The sequence below is a fragment of the Rhamphochromis sp. 'chilingali' genome, assembly GCF_963969265.1.
Source record: "Rhamphochromis sp. 'chilingali' genome assembly, chromosome: 9".
NCBI classification, from domain to species: Eukaryota; Metazoa; Chordata; class Actinopteri; order Cichliformes; family Cichlidae; genus Rhamphochromis; species Rhamphochromis sp. 'chilingali'.
Window position 1 is genome coordinate 7,463,051 of NC_137936.1, and position 22,438 is coordinate 7,485,488.

The 22,438-nt window shown below is 43.2% G+C and overlaps 1 protein-coding gene across 9 annotated transcripts in view; it reads right to left on the reverse strand.

Annotated features, from left to right (window-relative positions):
• chl1b (cell adhesion molecule L1-like b) overlaps positions 1–18,749 on the reverse strand; it is a 76,707-nt gene extending 57,958 nt beyond the window's left edge. For 3 of the 9 annotated variants that reach the window (XM_080892642.1, XM_080892640.1, XM_080892641.1), the window contains exon 1: positions 18,351–18,749. The gene's annotated coding sequence lies outside the window, so the exon portion shown is untranslated. The remainder of the gene's footprint in view (positions 1–18,350) is intronic. The other 6 variants (XM_080892636.1, XM_080892644.1, XM_080892634.1 and 3 more) reach the window with 5 other exon arrangements.
• Between the last annotated feature and the right edge of the window lie 3,689 nt (positions 18,750–22,438).

A 22,438-nucleotide genomic window follows, 5' to 3' on the forward strand; every position in this document is an offset into this window, starting at 1 on the left:
AGGAAGCTGGCAATAGGCTGAGCAGAATTCGTCTCCACATTAACGAAAGGCTTTGATTGATCTGATTCAACCTCATGCTGTGGTCACAGCAGGATCTCTGGTCAGTGTCAGGCAGACTTTTCACTGTCTGGCATTCAAGCTTTCATCTTCAAACCTTCAACAGTTGATATCTTACATGTGGAATGACTATCTCATCCATAATGCATATTCCTCAGCTGTGTCTGATGATGAACAATGGTCGGTACACTGCATCTTAGCAACATGAGCGCACTTCTCGGTCGACAGCTTTGATTCTCTATGGCCTGTTGTCTGCTGTGCCTGAGCGCTCAGCTGCTAATCCAGAATGAGGTTATTGAAAAACGTGATTGATCAAAATGCAAGTGAACTAGATACAGTAAACCTCTGAAAGAGGCAGCAGTAATACTATTGATGCATTTAGCTTTGGAGTTTCCCTGCTGCATTGGACTGAACCTGTGACATTTTATTACATTTAAGAAAAAGATTTAAAACTGATATATGTCTAACAACTTGCTAGCTGTCTAGGCTTGGGCTCCTTTAGTCTTTCTTACAGTACCTTAAAAATATGAGTGAAAAACTAAGGAGTACAGGATTTGTAAAATTACATATCGGACAACTGACTGCAGCCAATCAATCAGGCTCAATCGTGTGTTTTTGTTTTTCCAATTCAAAGCCCAGATATATCTGGATAAGACTAATTAGACTTCCGTTCTTGGTCAGTAATCAAAATAATATAATTTTTTTTTAAAAATAGAGACAGGCTGACATTAGTGGCGGATTTTGTAACAAAGACAGATTGATATCAAAGTGTGTTAGATGGCAGATCAGCATATTACAGAAAAGAACACTAAGATTATTGTTCAGCTGTAAAACACACTCATTCTGCCACTGTGACTACTCTGACAACTGATGATTCAGCTGATATAGTTTTATCCTGAAAATCATTATTAAAATTGGCCTCAGTGGTTTGTGGATGGGTTCCATAGCAGCAATGGGGTCCCCAGCCTGTGCACCATATAAGGGAATTGATCTCCCACACTATGAGTATTGATTACCATCAGGTAGGGACAGAGTGTAGCCAATGAGCTAATCAGAATCAGTAATGCCCTATTTTCCAGAATCACATTGGATTTAGAGTTCAAAGCATAAATCATGAACTATTTGCAGGGGAATAGTGATCAATCCCACACCATCAATCTGCAGTTTATTTAGCTGAAGAGAAAACAAATAAGTATGTAAGTCTCTAACTAAACACACCCATTGATTCACAAAGCTTTAAGTGGTGAGGACATCAGAGAACTGCACCAATTCTATGGTTTACAGTGAATTTACCACAAGCTCTCAGGGCCTCACAAAGGTAAATTACTATGAAAGCCTATTGATTTATAAAGTGTCGATCAGGAGGAGGGAACAATTGTGCCAAAAATCAGGAAACTGGCTCAACACAATGACCGCAGGCACTAAAGAGTCCATTCAGATGGCTGAAAATCTATACGGTCGCGATCTATACGGTCGCAGCAGAAAGAGGGGGTTCGGCTGCCTCCGCCCGCCTTTGCATGTAATTGGAAAAAGATACCCACGTGAAGCTTTTGACTGAAGAAATAAACAAAACTGATGAATGTGCCTTGTCATGACCCTGTATTGATTCTCAAATATTGCATTTAACGCTTTCTTGAGAAATAAAGGTAATAAATCTTCATTCCACTGAAACATGCATACGTCACCTTCACTTTCCATTTAAAGATGCAGATTTTGTTCATTTAAATCTTAAACCTCAATCACGAGTCCAGGGACAAGAAATTCACAGCACATCAGTTTTACCAGCCCCATCCCCCAGTTTAACACTGCCAACACTGTTTGTCCCTCCTCTCCGCTCCCCCTCTTCTCAATATTGAAACAAGTAAACAGCACCATCTTTTCCAGCCTTTGGATGAATATAAATGAGGACAAACTCCCCAATTAGCCCCCTTTGATGATTCAAGGGTGGCAGAAAGAGGACGTCACCACTAATGCACTCATGGTGGCTCTTGGCTATATTAAGGTTTCTACATCTTAGACTTTAAAGTGGGAACAGGAATGGTGAATTCCTCCCTGGGAAAATAATTCATGTGTTCACACCCTCAAGTCTCAGAAGAGCCCCGTGAATGTGCAGAGGCAGCAGAATGGAGACAGCCATTAGTGTCCGCAGCAGTGTAGCTCTAATGATGATGGCTGTGGACTTGCTGTGCTCTGCATTCTGGGCACCAGAGCTCCTACCTCTGATCAGAATGGAAAGGAATACCCCCAACGTGCTCTTGTGTATGTAGTAGGTGGATCAAGACAGGACATGGCTCAGGACAAAACCTTTTTGGTCCGCCTAAGTACATACACCTTTGATCAAACCATTTTTATTGTTCATCTTTCTCTTCATTCAAATGCAAAGAGCTCCTTTTATAAAGGTAAACACACATGTAGAAATGAAGAAACAACAACTGCTCACACTGCCGAACCAATTATATCCACGCTCTTTGGTTCTGTCCACCAGTTCAGAAGTTTTGGCGCGAGATATGTGAAGACTTATCGAAGTGTCTGAAATGTAACATTCCAACTTCCCCCTTAGTGTGTTTGTTGGGCAGCTTAGATAATGTCACTTCAGAAAAGAATATCGCCCATATGGTTTTCACTGCCCTATGCATAGCCAAGAAAACTGTCCTCATGAACTGGAAAAATAAAAATAATCTTAATTCTAACCAATATAGAAATTATCTATTAGATTACATTAGTCTTGATACAGCCTCTGCCACCACATCAGATCAATTGCTCTGGGCTCCTTTGATCAGCTCCATCACCTAGTGGGGGTGGGGGGTCATAGTTTGGTCCCGCCTTCACTGTTGTGATTGGTGTGGGGGTAGGGACAGGCTTAGGGTGTCGGGGGGTTCCCCGGAGGCATCTTCCTTGGGGGGCTCAACCTGGGGTAGCGGTCATGTCCGGTTAGGGGCTCTGTTGGCTCTCAGGTGACTGTTTCCTCGCGGCTGCGTGCAGCGGGGCTAGGGGAGGGTCTGTGCTGACGGACGTGGGTTACTGACCTGGTAGCCTGGCTGCCCCTGGGTGGGTCCGGGATGGGCGTGAGGTTCTGGGGGCGCTCCGTCTCTGGGCTGGGACCCGGACCGGGCCTCGGGGGCTTGGGTCCTGGTTGGTGTGTTGCCGGGGTTGTGGGCGGGTGGGTGCATGGGGGCCCAGCCCTGGAGCAGGGTGCCGCCGGTGCGTCGAGCCACCTGGGGGGCTCTTCAACTGGTGGGGGAGATTGTCACATCTTGCAGGAGCTTTCCTCTCCTCAGGAGCTCCCTCTGCAGGAGGGGGAGATACAGGAGAGGTGGAGGAAGATCTCAGCCTGGGTGTTTATTGTCTTATGTAGTCTGGAAGATGAGTGGATGGTGGGGTGGGTGCAGTTTTCTCTGTGGTGGGGTTGGGTGGACTGTCCCGGGCTCTGTGGGGCCGGGCGGCGCTGCTGCACTGGGCCCGGTCTGGATGGGCCTGGGCCCCCTTTCCCTGGCGGGTCGCGGAGTATGGGGGTGCCTACTGGGGTCAGCGGGGGAGCTGGCCCCAGGGAGGGGTCACTTGCCCCTCCCTTCCTTCCCTCCCCATCTCCAGCTGCCTCCCTCTTCCCGCTCCACCACAACCACCCACACATGCAGGGCCTTGGAGTAGGGGTATGTCACCAGGGTGCAGAGGAGGCTACCCCCCCCCCCCCCCCTCTGTCCCCTTCTGGCTGCCTCTGCCTCAATTTTATCCCACAACTTAGACATTCACATTACTCACACTCTCATTACACATACATATAGGATCTTGGGGGTGGGCACGATACACGGAGTCCAAAGTACCATCAGGGTGTACACCCCACCCCTGGCATCGTTGCCCACCTCTCAATTTTAAATACACGTAGACATTGAGGGCTAGCAGGAGGGACCATGCGCTTACCTGCTGCTCTCTGGCAGGTAGCTCCAAGCCCTCCTGGGTTTTAAATGCACCTTAGAACACACATGCATCAACATTACAATGAGCGGGTGGAGGGAGGTTTGGAGTCTTCTCTCACCCCCATTCTCTGCGACCTGCTGGAGCAGGGGGCCTAGGACTAGGAGGAGGAGTTGGCCGTCCGACTGCGGTCTGGAGTGTGGAGCCTTCCTGCTGCTGCGGAGTCGGGGCGGTCTGCCTCCCCCCACCGCAGGGAAAAGGGAAACACCACCTGGGTCTGGGTGCAGTTCCCCCCTCCAGGGGCGGGGGCACCTAGACCCGGTTTGTAGAGTACGCTTGGGGAGTGTGATCGTGTGTACAACGTCTCTTTATGTCTGTCTCCACGTTGGTTGAGTGTGGAGTAAGTGCATATGAGAGCATGAGGGTGGGAATGGATGTTTGTATCTGTGTGTGCCTGTATGTCTGTGTCTATATGTCAGGTTGGGTGTCAGGCGCCACCTCTCTGGGGACATCTCAGGCCCTCCAAGGTTTGGAGGCCTATCTCCCCCTACCACCACTTCCCCTGCCAGTGGCGGACCCCCTCAGACATCGGTGCGTTGGTGGTTCTTTGTGTCCGGGGATGGGCGTCCAGGTACACACCGGCTCACTCCTTGGCGGCCGCTTATCGGGGCCTGGAGCCTGGGGCTCGCTCGGGCCACTTCGGAGGTGGGGTGCCCCCGGCCTCTCGGCCTGGGGCTCGGTCACTCAGGCGCAGCTGGCTGCCGGCGGAGCTCACGGGCGCGTCACTGCAACTCCCCCTGGCTTCTGCTCCGCGGCTGCTGAGTGAGCCCTCATCTGGGACTCTCCTCAGCTCTTTCCGGGACAGTGGCGCAGCTGCCCCTCTGTTGGTCTTCCTTGGTCTCTTGTGTTCTGGGGGCCTCTGGATGTCTGGAGTTTTGATCTCCTCCACACCTGCTTCACGCCCTGGAGGACGGGGCTGTGGCCCCCCCACACCCTCTAGCAGATTATTACATGAAGGAACCTTTTAAAAAACAAAAAACAAGCGCGTCCATGCTCACAGGTGTACACACGGGTGATCACACCCACAAACTACACCCTTTTTGGCTCCTACCTCAAAGCACACTGTGTTCTGTTGATCTTATGTGCTGCACAATAATGTTTAACATTTAGTATTTACTGTCATATTCCCATATATCATTGTGATGTTGTTTATTCTATTACTCTTGTTCTCTTCTGCTTGCTTTCTTTTTTCTTTCTCAGCAGGTGATCCAGGTGATTGATATATGCATTTTTTTTCTCTGCCCGTTCTGTTGGTTTTTGTCTTTTGCCCTTCTCCCCCGTCCTTCTTCTCAGCTGTTTCTCTTTCCCTCTTTCTTTCTCCCCTTCTTTCCCCCAGTCAAGTCTGTCCCGTATTCAGTAAGTGAAAATAAAATAAACAATAAAAGGTGAATCAAATGGACCATTACGGCAAGGCTGGGATGGTCAGTTTGGTAAAGTAAATCCGTTGGGCATCTTTCTTTGCCTTTAGACAACAATTCTGATGGCAAAAGAGCCAAACGGGACAGGCCAAAAAAAAAAAAAAAAAAAAAAAAAAGGAAGAAAAGTGAAAAATAAAATCAATTAATAGAAAACGAAATACTATATTTACAAGGTCACACAATATTAGAATATCAGTTACTCAATATGCCAATAAAAAATAAAAAAAAGAAAAAAGAAACCCAAAGAAGGGTCTCCATGACCAACCCCAGCCCTCATCCTTAATATTGACAGTGACAAAGCAATGTTAGACCATCAGTTTAATAGTCCGACGTTCTGCTTTAACAAAGCAGCAGGAAACGGGAGACATGCAGTCTTATAAATCAACTACTGTGCAGGGGAAAAGCATTTTGAACCATTTTCACCACAAACAACCCCCCTCCCCTCTCGGCTTTCTTTCAAAGCCAGTGTGGGGTCAGAGCACAGTAATGGAATCCCCCCCACCTACAGCTGGACTGGACACCATTTAACAATTTACAAGAAAAAAGGAAAAACAAGACGGCAGAAAGACACGATATTACTGGCAACAGTCACACTTCCAGTAATGTATGCTCTTCCACCTACATATAATATGAATCACCACACACTAGATGCATATCCATTACTCACACCACATATTCAGAGTTTTTCCTCTCTGGGCTACTAAGCATGCAGTCACAAAATGATGCAGTCCAGGCCCGGGCAATTATTTTATCTACTTTTTTTTAACTAATTCATTCAATCGCAGCTGTTCTGCCATCTGTGTTACAGTACCACATTGAGAATTTAAATTACCTCCAATGCCAGCAACATTAAGTGTGTACAATGTGCAGACAAATATTGTAATAAGTAATTAAGCACAAGTGAAGAAGAAGATACATTTGTAACAAACAAAAGATATGAACAAAAGGTGGGTGGGGTTCCTGTGATCAGAGCTATGTGCCTGAGACAGCCACACAGAGCCAGAGAGAGTATAAAAGCTGTCTGAAACCAAACTTTTACATCAGTCTGAAGCCCGAGCTTTAAACATCCACCACTGTACCATTTTATATCTAAGAGAAAATAAGAAAAAAAATAGGTTTGAATAATGGTGAATTCCTCAAAACGTGTTGATATCATCATCAGATTCACCATACTGCTACTTCACATCTCTAGGAACAAAACAGCACCACTGTGATTACTAAAAAATCCTCTTCTCTTCGCTTTTATGTTAACACGCCTCTGAAGTTAGAGACTCACTCTTTCTTTGTGATGTTAAGACACACTCCCACACACACTGGGGAAGACTCATTGTTTTTTTTCTCTCTTTTCTTGAATAGCTCTTTACAGTCTGGTTGTCTAGTGAATGAGGGGAGAGAGCTTGTTTACTTCATGATGGAGATAGCTGAACCAATCTCAAGGACGAGCAGCGTCAGCCTAAACATTGTCCAAAAACAAATATTGTGCAAATGGGAAGAAAAGAGCGTCCACTGTTCGAAAATCTGCCTGAAGGTTCTTTGAAAGCCAGCAAACTATGTCCATCCTCACCAGAAGGAGTGAAGTCTGTTCTATTATGATGAGGGGAAGAGTCTGCCAGTAGACTGCCCTTCATAGAAAGACACAATACACAGGGTTAATAGCAGTGCTTCTGGCACACTTTGGACCCCTGCTAAAACCCCATCTCACTGCAGGTGGTGGAGGAAAAGAGCGGCTCAAGTTTTAAAGAGACCTCAGTGTGTCAGTAATGACATTTGAACAGCAGAGAAAGACCTGACTGCAACCTTCAAATTCTCCACACCTCAGCCACTGGCGAACCACAGGAAGCAGCGCAGCCATCTGTAACTTTGGTTTGGCTGCAAATGGGAGACTGAGGGCTGCTCATTGCCCAGGGACATGATCCAAATGTTCCAACGGCAGGTGAGTAACACCACGCAGGAGAACCCAGGGGCCTTATATAGCACTGGTTCAACAAGAAGACATGAACACGCACCTTGGGAGAATCTGACTCGTGGATCCTCTTTCACCAGGGTGTGTTTGCACCTATGATTCACACTTTGGAAAAGGATAATCGCAAATCCGTGACACGGGGCACAAACTGTGGCTCAGCTGGGCAAAGCAGCTTTTAGAAAGGGATTACTGAGGTGTAAAATGGTTTAAGAACAGGAGCTATTAATTTGCTCTGGATAGTGGAAGGAAAGACGCATGTGGACTCATCAACTGTCAAAAAACTGACAGACCTCAAGGCTAATAGTGTCAATTATACTCGCTTTCTTGTGTCAAGCTGTCACTCTGTGAGCAACGTGGGCCTGTGAATTATCATGACCCCTGCAGAGCTGGCAATTTCTTGTTGGAGTATTTTTACAAGGTGGATGAATCATAGAGGTGACAACATGCTTTGAAAGAGCTTGAGAGTCATAAAATGTTTTTTTAAGGCGGGACGTGCTAAACAGGTGTTATTCCCCTTTAGTGACAGCGGTAATAACTGGGGATAAAAAAACATTTTAGCACAGACACGCATGCAAAATATCGGCACGAACATCCTGTCATTCTGCTAAGTTGAGCCAAGCAAGACCTGTATAGTTGCAAAGCTCTATCCAACAGAGTTTTACATTACTTTTAGAGATCTAACAAATTCATAGGAACGTTCCAAGTTCAATTTTCACAGCAATGTGAAGAAATGTTTTTTTCTTCACTACAATTAATTCATGAGAAAAACCGTCAAGCATGGCTGGCTAGAATTTAATCTGCAGTTTTAAAAGAATTTGTGAGATGCAAGTGGTCTGTGGCTGGTGTGTGGCTATGCTACACTACGAAACAAAGTTATGACCGCAATTCCTTTCAATAATAATCCCACCTCAGTTATCATGCTTTTGGCAGATGCGAGAGAATTAGAGGCAAAGCCGTCGGCAAAACTCTGTCACTCTCTCAAGGAAATAAATCACGGCGGCATGAAGTCAATTTAAATGCAAATGTTAATGTTTAAGACAACAAAGTGCCAGCAGTAGTGTGCCTTAAGGAGTTGTGGTGGTGGTGGTGGTGGTGAATCTTACAACTGAAGACCACCCAGATGTTCTCACCGGCAAAGCTGACATGCTGCCTGCGGCTACAAAGCAAAAGGGTCAGCTGAAAGCCGGAGGAAAGACAAAAAAAGAAAAACCTGTGTTGCATGTCGCATGAAGACTGATGGGAGCATTTCCAGGCTGAAGCCAAGGATATCAAAGCAAGGTTTCTCGAGGATCACCTCTATTGATCTGTTTTTGTTTCTCTAAGCCAATCTTTCAAGCCTTTAAGCCATTTCAAATTGGCAAAGCACTCACAGTGAAAAGACATGCGGTTTGCTTATACACAGAATTTTGATAGAGCTGAAAAACCTGAGAGAAGGCAATAAAAACTAAGCAGATTTTGCCCAGATTGCTAGTGTTGCACTGACATTTTTGTCACCTCTTTTCAATCTCTTCTAATCAAGGTTAGGATTAAAGTCTACCTATAACTATTTGGTAGGTAGAGTGATACAAGTGCAACCCTAGATAAGGGATTCTGCACTGATGAATGTAGGCAGGCAAGCAATAAGAGCTAATTACTAGACTGCAGGTAGAGCTGGGCGATAGAACGATAACGATATGTATCGCGATATAACTTTTACTCGATAGAGAAATTAAGCTATCGCGATAGACCTCGCCGCTCTTGTCCTCTTAAAAAAAAAAAAAAAAAAAAAAAAAAAGGTCAGCCAATCCAAATTAAGTAGCGCAGAGCCGAACCAATCACAGCCTCAGCGTCACGTCACTTGTTACGTACAGCACAAGTGCCAAGCCGCAAGTGTGTTTGTTTGGGAAGCAGCGCGTAATCGAGGAAATGAGTGCGCCGACTAGAAAAATCAACCGAGCGTGACCGAAGAGAAAACAGATGACGGTTCCAATGCCGGAGAGATTGTCGAACGGAAGAGCCATAGAAGTTCCGTAGTGTGAAGGTATTTCGGCTATTTCAAGTCTGACAAAAAACAGAGTAGCGTGCACTGTAAATTGTGCCGAAAGCAAGTCTGGAAATACAATAAACTGGTGCATGCGTCACACTGTGCGCCACGTTATTGTTTCGGTGAAATGAATTTCTACAATACTGTTAATTCTACTCTCTGCAGTGTTTAAATGCTTACATATACACACAGTTACTGTCCCTCCACACATACGACTCGGTTCTGCTTCTATGCCCCAGCTTTGTTTACTTTTTCCCACCGAGGCTTCTAGACTTCTGATTGGCCAATATTTCTGCACAGTTAGGAATCTAGCGCTACCTGCTGCTTTGGCATGTTCATAGCAGCGTTTTCCTTCATTTCTGCCTTTATGTGTAGACGGGATTATTTTTTAAAACGGAAACGGAAAATCTCCGTTTTCAAAAATACCCGTGTACGTGTGGACGTAGCCTCAGTCTCTGACTGGAAGCGCTAATTCGTCATTCGGCTTTTGTCAGACTAAAGTAACTGTTAAAACTGTTTGAAAAGCTAAGCTATACAACAAGGAGAGATTGAGAATTTCCTTTTAGTTCTCAGTTTATTTGATATTGACAAAAGTTAGTCAGTTTTGTCTGTTCTTCTGTAAAACAAACTAAGATTTATTTTTAGAATTAATATTTTGTTTCTAAGTGGAATTGACAATTTAGTCTGTTTCGTTTGTTCTATTTTGAAACTTAAACGCTTTAGCGGCTGCCTTTTGTGTAGTTTGCAATATTTGCCTTTATTTATCTGAAAAAGTCTCATGTTCCTTAAGTACATCTACCCTGTTGAACTTATTATGGGAAATAAATATTTAAATAAAAACAAGCTGCTGACTATTTCACATTTTACTTGTGAGCAACGGCACATTTAAATCTTACAAATATAGTTATTTGGCTTATATCGTGATAGATATCGTTATCGCCTGAAATGAAAAAAACATATCGTGATATGAAAAAATCTCATATCGCCCAGCTCTAACTGCAGGGCAATGTTTTTATCTGTAAAGTATTTGTTCCTCTCAACATCAGCATTAATCTGAGGCAAACATCTGCTTCCTTTTCAAATACATCTGCAGTTCATCACTGTGAATTACCATGTGGCTGTTAATCATGTATTTCCTCTGTGACAGAAGGATGTAATTCGAATTTTCCTTCTTCTGTTGTGCATTTTGCTTTTAATGTAAAAGTTCCATACCAATATTTTATGTTTGCCTTTCTGTGTTTGAAAAAGTGCAGTTCGAACAACAGCCAGTGCACAAAGGATAGATCCTGCAGCTGCATTTCTATGAACCATGGATGCTATTTGAAGAAAAAGACCTGAAAGCCTTGTATGGAGCGTTTTGGATACAACTAACTGTGGAAAATGTAATATTTGTGAATATTTTCAACTATGGCACAAATAAGAAATAAAGGTTCAAATAAACAATGTCCAACATTCCCTAAAAATTCACTCTGATCCTAAAGTTACCCAATAGTCTTATCTACCACCTCTACTGTCTACAAAGAGATCCCAACTTCAACATTAAAGTGTTTGCATACCATTTTCTAAAAAGAAAACACTTCCAATTATAGTGGCTGCTAATCTGGTTGGCATTTCATAATGAGCGCTACACTCTTGTAGCTGTGTTTAGGAAAGTCTGCATAACACTGATTAGCTAATGCAATTAAACTGTACTTACCCCTACCACTGCCCTCTTATGTCTCCAAATGAGTCAATTTGTGACTAAAATGTTTAGTAATTTAGCACCAAGCTATTTTCTTTATGTCTAAACATTCTAATAGCTACACCTAAACAGAATGAGTCCCAGTGACTGGTCTTACTTTATCAGCAAAAAACCTCCCCTTGATACTCGTTAGAACTCCACTGTAAGCTACAGAAAACGTTATAAAGTGAGATCGTTTGCAATCCAATACGCGGCCATAAAAATGTGCTCTGTAAGAAGCACATTTGGTTTCTACCCTCAACAATCTGGAGCTTTAAAAATAATGAGGTCAAGGAGGTCTGCAGTTCATAGCTTGAGGTCTGTGGGTCACACTTGTAAAAATGGAGTTCGGAGCTCCCCCAAGCTGATGAATTAATTTGGACCCGTACCAGCTTGGCAAGATTCTTTCACTCATCATTTGCTCTATCTGTGGGGAGAGTGCATTAAGAAATAGACATGCTGAGTTTTGGCTCTCTGTGGAACACCCTGAAGGGCAACTGCAAAGACTTTTAGAAATATCACAACCTTCAAAAACTGCAGAAAACATGAATTAGTATTAAGAAGTCAACACAAAAAGAACCACCACAGCATATGCCTCATCAGATTTTTAAAACGTGAAAATATATATGAAATATTGTATCCATGTCAGTATGAAACAGCTGGGACATTCCCCACCTTTGAACCGACCCAAATGGCAATTTGGAAAAATAGACCAAATTAAATGGTGCAACAGAAAACAGAAAAGGATTAAAGTCTTTGCTCGTGTGTTAGCCCACTTAGAAAATTGACCACGCAGCCCTGCCTCTTTATTCCACGATTCTAATCGTGCCTGATCTGCTCTCTAATCTTCCATTTGGATGATGCTACTGTGCTTGACTCCAGGCCCCAATGGGCCAGTAAATAGGCTCTTAATATGCAGAGCAGACACTGTATTGTATGTTCACACCAAATCATCATACATGGGGCTGCACCGGCTTGGGACTCCCAACAGTCCACTTACAGTACCCAACAGAGCCCCACACAATGTAATGAGGTCCCAGGGGAAGCATCTGGAAATACAGCACTGCTGCCCTCACAGTACACCCTGTCAAACAAACACATTCTTTTAAAGAGACCTCCTTTACAATTTCTACAGTACTACATGAAATATTGGATTTTTCCTGAATATGCAGACAGAATTTGGGGCACAGCAAAAGAAACTGACCCTCTATTTGTTTAAAGATACGGCTTAATTTAACAAAGCAAACTAGGCTGTGCTGAATGACTTTGATTGCCATTCATATTTTTCTCTAAAATGTTTTCCAAATAGGTGAAAATGTGTGGGCATTAGCCAAATCCTCAACCTACCCTAACCCCAGATGTATTAGCATATGGTGATCTTGAAAGGTCAAATGTACTGAAGAAAACACAGGCGAATAGAGAAAAGCTGCAACAGTAGACAAAACATTGGATACAACACAAAGGAAGTAGAAAAAATCGAAATCTCACTAAATAGAACATAAGTGTTATCGAAGGATTACATGGGGAGGATGCTTCAGTATTGTGATGGAGAAAAATATGAAAGTAATATTCGTCTTAATCCGGTTGTTCAGTGATGACGTGACGAATCCTACTTCCAGGTCTAAAGTAGTCTGCGTTTAATATGGCTTTTGTGTTGTTAACATGTTTAATATTATGTATTTTCTTCTATTTGATCTCAAAAAGCTCCTAAAACAGTCAGTGATCCCTGTTGACCTCCCTCGGCTTTTATTACCACTAATCATTTATTTAAGCTCAGTTTTTAAAACCTTAGGATGTAGCTACAGCCCAGCCCATGCAGCAGTATATGAATGACTAACCTCGTATTGTGGATGGGTTATCTCAGTTGTTCTCCTGGCTGAAGTTTGGTCCTTTTACAGCATCCTGCCATGCGATTACATTTGTTCCTGACCACCGAGAACACTCACATTAACTTTTATCGAGTGGAAAAAAAGTTAGCTTGTTTATATTATGCTAACATAGCTGTGTCGCTAGCGGTCACGTAGCACATCATTATACACCAGCTAGCCAAACTTCAGTAACCCTACAAACGTCACTGCTGTTTAGTTTTCTGTCTTCATTTATGCTGGAAGTGATAGCAGAGCTGTACGTTTTAATTTGTTTCCAAAACCCCGCAGTCAGGACATGCTATATTGTATTTAGATAGAAGCTAGCGAGCTAACTTCCTGCTAACTTCTAACTCCGTTAAATGTCATAAATTCCGTTTTCATGGATGCCTGGATGTTAAACTCAATTGTTACACCTGGTAGAGCAGAACGCTGATCATTTTATTAAAGATGAAAGACTTTAGACAGTTTTTCAACTCTCAGTAATGCCACAGTGATCGTTTGATATATGGACCTGCAGCGGAGTTTAGGCCCAGACACGGCTAGTGACGTCAGACTGAACAATCGGATTGCATGATTCATATAATACTGTAGGGTTTTTGTTTTCATAATCCTTCATCATAGATTTATTATGGATTTTTACTGTCAGCGTATCAAAACGTGAGGATCTGTTGCTTTGGTTTATATGACTATAAACCGAATAAAGTTCTGGGGACTTTTCTTTAGACAACACAAGCAATTTTGAGAGATAACCCCAACAAATTTACTGACACGAGTCACAGAATCATAGTCTGAGGTGTGTTTCATATCGAGCCCAGTATGCCCTCTGTGTCCCCTGCTTGTCAAACGTGTCCTTCCTCATCGTTGGTGCCCTTCACTTTCATGTCCCAAGGGTCCCCTTGTAACCTTATCCACACAATACCCTTCATGGGACACAAAGCCAATGATACCAGGCTCTTCTGTTCCATTCTCTTCATTTGTCACTTTTATTCCTAAGCTCTTTGTTCGTCTTACCTCTGTATGCATGACTTATCCCAAATTGAGACTGCAATTGAAATGGAAATCATCCCTGACTCTCACTGACTTAAGGGCAATAACTTCTTGCTATTTGAGGCATATCTGTCATGTTCGTTGTTCCTTGGAGAATCTTATGGTTGTGTTGCCCTTTTCGCCAAGGTTTTTAACATAAACATTGAATTTGCATGGATATGTACCCCATGATCCAGAGGCGACACTAAAATTCTGAGCAGGCATGCAAAAAAAAAAACAGGACAATGAGATTGGAAAAATTAGTTTAGAGCTGACAGCAATGCACATTAGGATTAGAATTCCTCTCGTAAAACATCCTCTTTACTGGTTCTCATTACTGGCCATGGTTTTCATGTGAGCCTAATCTAAGTTGATTAATTCAACATAAAAATTACAATTGTGAAGCCAGACGACACAGAAGAACACTACATGACGCTGTCTTTGCTCTGATTCCAGCAGAGAAGGAAAAGAAATTCCCATGAAAAGCACACTGACAAACAGCCTGGAGGTGAGGATAATAACAATACAAATGAAAGATGCGTGTAAACGCTTGTACATAACAATGATGGGACATTTTTTCTGAATTATGGCATGTAAACAGAAAACACTATGAAAGATATGAAAGCACTGCAAGCTCTGGGGCTGGCAGCAAATAACAATGTCTGGGTAAAATGTTCCATTTGTGAGAAAACAGCCTCGGCAGCACAGAAAAAAGGAGCAATGACGGGCCAAACTGAACCTCCAGACAGGGATGAGCCTGAAGCACATCGCCTGCTCCCGCCCTCTTATTCGCTTCTTTTGCACACAAAAAAGAAAAAAGTAGAACTGAACATTCAAGATAACATTGACCTCTCTACGGGTTTGTCCTTCAGTGTTTCCTGATTAATTGTCCGTGCAGTGCGAGAAGGCATTGATCATGTTCGCCCACTGGTCCTGATGATGCAGTGGCCTGTTAAATAAGAAATAAACCTTGATTCTGATGATCAGCACCTCTTATCTTTTCACCTTCATCCCCCATCGGAGGCTGCATGGAGGGGGAAAAAATAATAAGAATTCAAGCCCTCCTCCCCCCTACATCTCCTCTCTGAGCCAATCGTGGGAATCATAAAAAACAAAATCTGGTAAATAAATACGCACATTGCTGGAGAGCAGGAAAAGGAAATGAATATTTCATGTAACCAGACACATTTCCAGAACTTACTGGCTGGAATGTGCCTTTCTGGCTGTCATCGGTGACAAACATGAAAGAGCAGGGCTCAGGTACGGCTATGCTGCAGCACTCTCAACTCTGCCTGAAGCACAGGGAGCACAAGTCGTCAGTGTAATTGCTTGTAGTGGTGGAGCCTGAGCTGAACCTCAATTAGGGCCTGGGTACTTGCTAGGCTCCACACCTTCTCTACACGTCTGCCAGCCTCTTCCGGGAAAACATATTTGAACATCTTAACGCCGCCAGGTATATCATTGTAATGCTTGTTGTTATCAGACTTTGGGTTTTCCCTTTGCATCGTACTTGTTCCAACAGGCACTTTTTTTGTTTTGCATCTCGACTAGCAACACATTCTAGATAGGGTGATAAAAGGGCAGCTAAAATGGACAATTAGTCTGATACAGCTATTCACTCCTGCTCGCTGCTGTCAGGCTGCTTTCACTAATCTCTTACAGCCATCTGATACTCCAGATTCCATCCGACAGGACTGAATTACAGCCCAAAATTACAGCTCTGATGCTGGTGAAATGCATCTACTGCAGACTGCATGGATGAGACACAGGTAAACACTTCAGAGTGCTTAAAAAGCAAAGATTATGTGAAAGAATGTGTCAGAGTCAAAACTCTTTTTGGATCAAATATTTGAAATAAAGGCTGATTCGCCTCAGTCACACACAGCATCTCGGCTTGTTTCAGTCTGCTCTATAAAGGCCAGGTGAATACGGCCTGGGTACAAAAGAAAGGGCTCTCTGTTTCTTTCCCCTTTTAACTCTCAGCCCCCTCATTTCCCTCCCGCTGTACACAGGACGATACAACATGCATACACACAGACACACACATGCCATCAGTGCAAACATTTCAGCTCCAAGGCAAACACACACCTGTATGAACAGGTAAAGACAAAAATCATAGCTTGTCTCTTGTCTTTCATGTTTTCAATGCACTTCCTGCCTTTAATGGCACTGCCAGTTTGAGCAAAATCCGATGACAAACACAACAAAGTTGGAAGCTCAGGTGTTCCTGTGCAATACCAAGCACTGATGTGCAGGTGGAAGTTTTATTTAAACAGTTTTGCGGAAACTGCATTGTAAACACTCAGTCAGCTGAGCTTGCAAGGCCGTTTTAAGAATGAGCCCGTCTGCGGCCACAAAGGATGTTCTGTTTGCTGCATTTAGCAATCAAAATGATTAAAAGGATGAAAAAGCTCCATGAAATGTGCCAGGTTGGAGCTGAATATTAAGTGGTGCGGAGACAGGATGGCAGGGGCTGGTGGGGGGCGCTGGCTGACATGGACCGGCTGGGAGATGGTCGACACTTTGCTTGTCCAATTACTGGCGATCGTTCAAATTGTTTGGTGAGAAGCATTCGACCTACTTCTGGACACAAAGCACCACTGCCCTGAATACAGAGAAGCTGAGGGGGGAAACCACGTGTGATGACAAGTGCCATTAGAGCCTCTTGTCTTTGGCCTAGAAATGAAATTTAGACAACTTACCTGATGTGTGAGAACACCGGAGAAGCTATGTGCTGGGATGAAGGGGGGTGGGCAGCATGAATAGGATCTGCAGCTGGATTTGATTAAACTCACTAATGGCAGTTTGACCTTCACAAGGTCTTTGCGTTGAACACTAAGCAACGGGACCAGGATAAGAAGTAGCAGCACCCCGAAAACAAACAAAAGTGGCAGTGTTTAGTGTGCATGGTTGTTGTTTTTTTCCTTTTTTCATTACAAATGTGCAGACAATATGGGTTGCATCGACTGTTCTGCGAACAATACAAGACAACGATCAAAAGGAATTAAAAATATCAAATTATGGGTAAGCTACGGAACAGTTCTGTTTCCTGGGATTCCCTCAAAGGCATCATCTACAAGGGTGGGGGGGACCCAGAAAACAACACTACATTTGAAATCGCTGCACTTCCACACAGGAGTTTAGTACATTTGCATACCTCGTAAATATTCACACTAAGGGAATCCTCATACCCGCCACGTGAGACACAGTCGGTTCATACGTGCAGCAAACACAATGAGGCACACAAGCAACGACTGCCCTTGGTTTAAAATGTGACTGTAATGTGATTTTAATCGCACAGATTAAAGTCTAATCAGTTATGCCAATCACGCATCACATATCTAACGCACGTAATGAGGAGCCACTTCCCGTAAGAGCAGAACGAGATTAGAGAAACCTAGGGTGTTTTATTTTATTTCGTTTTCTACAGCCTTTTACAGAGTTTGAATGTCCAATGTGACACCAGTTAACCTTCTGTACAGGTCCTCTGCATTCAAGTCTACACTTCAGAGCACATGCACCTTTATTCCTACTCCACATACCAGGCAAATGACTCTCATATCACATGCAAAAGCACTTTTTTGCCCTCTAAGAATGAGATTCACCATGCTGGGTGACAAGGTGTGATTCCCTTCTGCAGTTCAGCACTCAGCATGCAAGCCAGTGATATGCAGGCTCAGATCAGCCCTGTGTTATGGCCAGTGTAGTGGTAAATAAGAAGGATGGTGTGTGTGTGTGTGTGTGTGTGTGTGTGTGTGTGTGTGTGTGTGTGTGTGTGTGTGTGTGTGTGTGTGTGTGTGATCTCCAGTGAATTTTTTTTTTTTTACCTCAGGCTGTCATACAAATAAGAAAGGCATTAATTCACAAGCAGTAACTCTCTCTCTCGGCATACAACGGACGTGATTTAAAAAGGGGCTGAAGCAAAGGTAGCTAGCAACACCATTTCTATTACTCTAAACTGCACCTGTAGTTATTATTCCACTCATGAAACATTCTCCCAAAGCAGTCGTGACAACACTTCCCAATTCCATCCCAAATCCATCTTTTCCTACATTTGCCTTCTTTCTTTATTTCCTTCCTCTACTTCTTCTTCTTCTTTAAACTGGCATTTCCAAGCACCTGCCATATAGAGCCCGTGCAGGTATCTGCTGTATATCACTATAACAACCGGGGAGCTCCGCGTGCGCAAGCTAGCAAACATTTCTAACAAGTGTCACAACTAAAAAGTCAAAGGAGGGGAAAAACGCGATTTGCTTTTCGAAGCAAAGTGAAAAAAGAAGAATTTTTTTTAAAAAGAACTCACCTTCAGGTGCTACTCATGTCCAGTCAGCCGTTCACAAAGTTGAATTGTGTCCACCGCTGGAGGAAGAAGGCAGAGGGAGTGTTAACTGTCAACGTAACGCTGCCGCCGTGCCTCGCAGTTGGTGTGTAGCGGAGTACCACCCCTCCTCCTCCTCTTCTCCTCTTCCTCGTCCTCCTCCTTTGGATGCTACTATTGCTCCCCTCTCCTCTTCTTCCTCCTCCTCCTCTCTGCGCCTCTGTAAAAAGGGTAAAAAAGTAATAGCGGTTTCCTCCTCCTTCTCCTCCACCTCCACAATGACAGACTCAAAGAAAAGAAGGGACCCTATCGTAGTCAATAGGTTTCACAAAAAACCCATGGCAACGCAGAAGAACCCGTGCGCAACTTCCCCACGTTGTGACCGGGTTAAAGCTCTCCCCAGCCCCCCAAACGGTGACAGACATTATTCCCAAGACTCGGAGTGAGCAGGTTTTATAATGGGAGAAGGAGGAGGAGGAGGAGAGAGGGACACTGAACTCTTCTGGTGGGGATGCTGTTCAAATATGAATGAGAGGGAAACATTTAAATTGTCCTTCATTGGATGTAAATCCCTGTTTGTGCCTGTCCTGTTTATGGAGTTCCTTGCAGGTGTTATTTATTTGAAAATGTACTTTTGTAATTTCACAGGAATTCTGTTTGTCTTGCTGAGCCTGAATGGTCTAAACACACGAGATTTACAAAATTGCAATAATTTGAATTGTTTTTATTTGAATTTATTTGAAAAAAGTACATCGCATTTTAATAACATTATAATTTTTATGATATCAAATACTGAAAATAATAGTAATTACAATTAAAATATAGATTTTTTTTCCCTGGAAAAAAATACCATCAAACTGAGTTCTGACTATATGATACATCACCTATGCTAAGAGGAAGTCTGAAATTTTAATACCTATAACGTAATATGTGAGACTCAGCTGTGCTCTGTTATACTGTGCCTGTGTGAAATTGAAAAATAACTCTGGGTAAAAAGGGAAAAGGTCTGAAAATCATCTTCCACTGACTTCGCCCGGTCATAAGTCATCTTTGTTGTAGCTTGGTTTCATTTTCCTCGTAGTCGCATCTGTGCAGTTCTGCTAAAATCTGCATGCTTTATGATTTTGTGGTGCCTTGCAATATTTGGGACAGCACAAAGTGGTGATCAGTTAACCTGCATAGCCACACAGGTAAAAAAAAAAATTAAAAATTGATTACATTGCCTCAGTATGTGGAAGAAGAAATGAGGAATTGAAATGCTCTGTAGTCCCATATATAGTGGGACACCTGGTCATCCTAATACTACTGAGACTAGAGCCCATCCCCACCACTATCTATCAAAAACCTGTCTTCCAGACCCAGCACAGGAGAGACAGATATACTGATATACATATACTGATAAGGACAGGCTAATTGTGTTAGGAACAAAAGGATACCACACTGTTTGATGAAAATAAAAACTATCAGGGTGGAATTTAAAGAAAAAGTGGAACAATGATGCGATTTATTTTGTCAAAATTTTATTGCAGCAACAGAGTAGTTTGTATGGCCTCCATATGCTTGTATGTACATCCTATTGGACTTATGTGAGGCGCGCATGGGGTTCAGTCAATGGTTTCAATTCCTTCATCCAGGCAGGTAATGCCTGAGGCCAGGCATTACCATGCACCAGGAAGAACCCAGGACCCACTGCACCAGAGAAGGGTCTGACAATGGGTCCAAGGATTTCCTCCTAATAAATAATGGCAGTCGTGGTGCCATTGCCTATACATGGAGGTCTATGTGTCCCTCCAAGGATCTCCATGGCTTCTCCAGACCTTTTCACATCTGTTACATGTGCTCAGGGTGAACCTGCTCTCATTTGTAAAAAGCAAAGGGTGCCAGTAATGGACCTCAGTCTCCACAGTGCTAGGCAGTGAGCACAGTGCCCACTAATGGACGATGGGCCCATACTCATGAAGCCTGTTTCTAATTGTTTGGTCAGAGACATTCACACCAGTCTCCTGCTGGAGGTCTTTTTGTAGCTCTGGCAGTGCTCATCCTGTTCCTCCTTGCACAAAGGGGCAGATACTGGTCCTGTTGATGGGTTAAGGACCTTCTACGGCCAGCTCTCCTAGAGTAACTGTCTGCCTTCTGAAATCTCCCCCACGCCCTTGAAACTGTGCCGGGAGACACAGAAAACCTTCTGGCTATGGCATGTATTGATGTGCCATCCAGGAGGAGCTGGAGTACCTCCACAACCACTGTGGGGTCCAGACATCACCTCGTGTTAGTACTGACACTGATCCTAGTCAAATTCAAATCCAGTGAAAACACAATCAGAAAAGATGTCAATCAGGGAAAATGTCAGAGGTTTTGGGGGTTGCCCTTGTAGTGCACCTGTTGTTAATAATAATAATAATAATAATAATAATAATAATAATAATAATAAATTTTCTTTGAGGGTGCCTTTTCAAAAACCCAAGGTCACCTTACAAAAGAACAAAATTAATTAAAGGTTGTTGTTCATTTTATTAACACCAAAGCAGCTGAAACTGATTAACAACCCCCCTTTGCTACTTAACTGACCAAATCAATACCTGAGCTGTTTCACTGACTTGATGCAGTACTCTGATTAACAAGTGTTCCTTTCATTTTCTTGAGCAGTGTACATGATTCATATTGTCTTGCATGACTCCAAAGGGGCATGTCAAAGAAGTTCTGGGTTTGCAGCCCCAAAGTTTATATTTGTTGGAACAGCTCACAGTGGCGTGCAGAAGATCTGAGTTATATTTGTTCTACTGTGTTTACAGTTTTCTCATATTGTGTTTTATGTAGCTTCATGTCAGATTAGTGAAACAGCATAGCTGGTTATTTCCATGTTAGCACAGATAAGTAAAAGAGGAGTGTTTTTTTGCTCAGCTTTAAAAATAAAGCACATGTGGAGAATGTCAAGCCATCTTATTTAAATTAAGGCGTAATGCATTTTTTCCACTATATTTATTGATAACTTTCATTTCTTTACTCATCAACATACCTTAAATGAATAAGGCCTATAAAATGTAAACATGCAGGTAAAATTATGGCTACGTTCACACGTACCCAGGTATCTTTAAAAACGCAGATTTTTCTATGCGTTTGCACCTTTCGTCCACACGTAAATGGCGTTTTTGGTCACTGAAAACGGAGATTTTTAAAAACTCCGGCCAGGGTGGATATTTTTGAAAACTCAGTTTTTGCATTTACGTGTGGACGAGAAAAACGGAGAAAATGCAGCGTCAAAGGTGTGCGCATTTTTTGACGTCACACTGTGCGCCACGTTATTGTTTCGGTGAAATGAATTTCTACAATACTGTTACTGTTAATTGTGCTCTCTGCAGTGTTTAAATGCTTACATATACACACACCGTTACTGTCCCTCCACACATACCACTCGGTTCTGCTTCTATGCCCCAGCTTTGTTTAATTTTTCCCACCGAGGCTTCTAGACTTCTGATTGGCCAACATTTCTGCACGGTTAGGAATATATCGCCACCTGCTGCTTTGGCATGTTCCTAGCAGCGTTTTCCTTCATTTCTGCGTTTACGTATGGACGGGATTATTTTTTAAAACGGAAACGGAAAATCTCCGTTTTCAAAAATACCCGTGTACGTGTGGACGTAGCCTATAACCTCCAGGACACTGCGGCGTGCTGAGATCCGAGCTGACCCTTCTCACCCTGGACACAGTCTGTTTGACCTGCTCCCCTCAGGCAGGAGGCTCCGGTCCATTCGCACCAGAACCTCTCGCCATAAGAACAGTTTCTTCCCCTCTGCTGTCGGACACATGAACAATAACCGTATGACTGTTCCCACCACTAACACATGACCCTACGCTGTGTTCACTGCATCATTCCATGTTTGGCACTGATCACCACCTGCACTCATGTATATATCATGTATATATCTATCCACTTAGCACTTTTAATTCTTATTCTTATTTTTATATTTTTATGACAGTATGTTTGCACTGAAGCACCGCAGCAATTTCCTAATGTTGTAAACCTGCTCAACATTTGGCAATAAAAACCCTTTCTGATTCTGATTCTGATAACA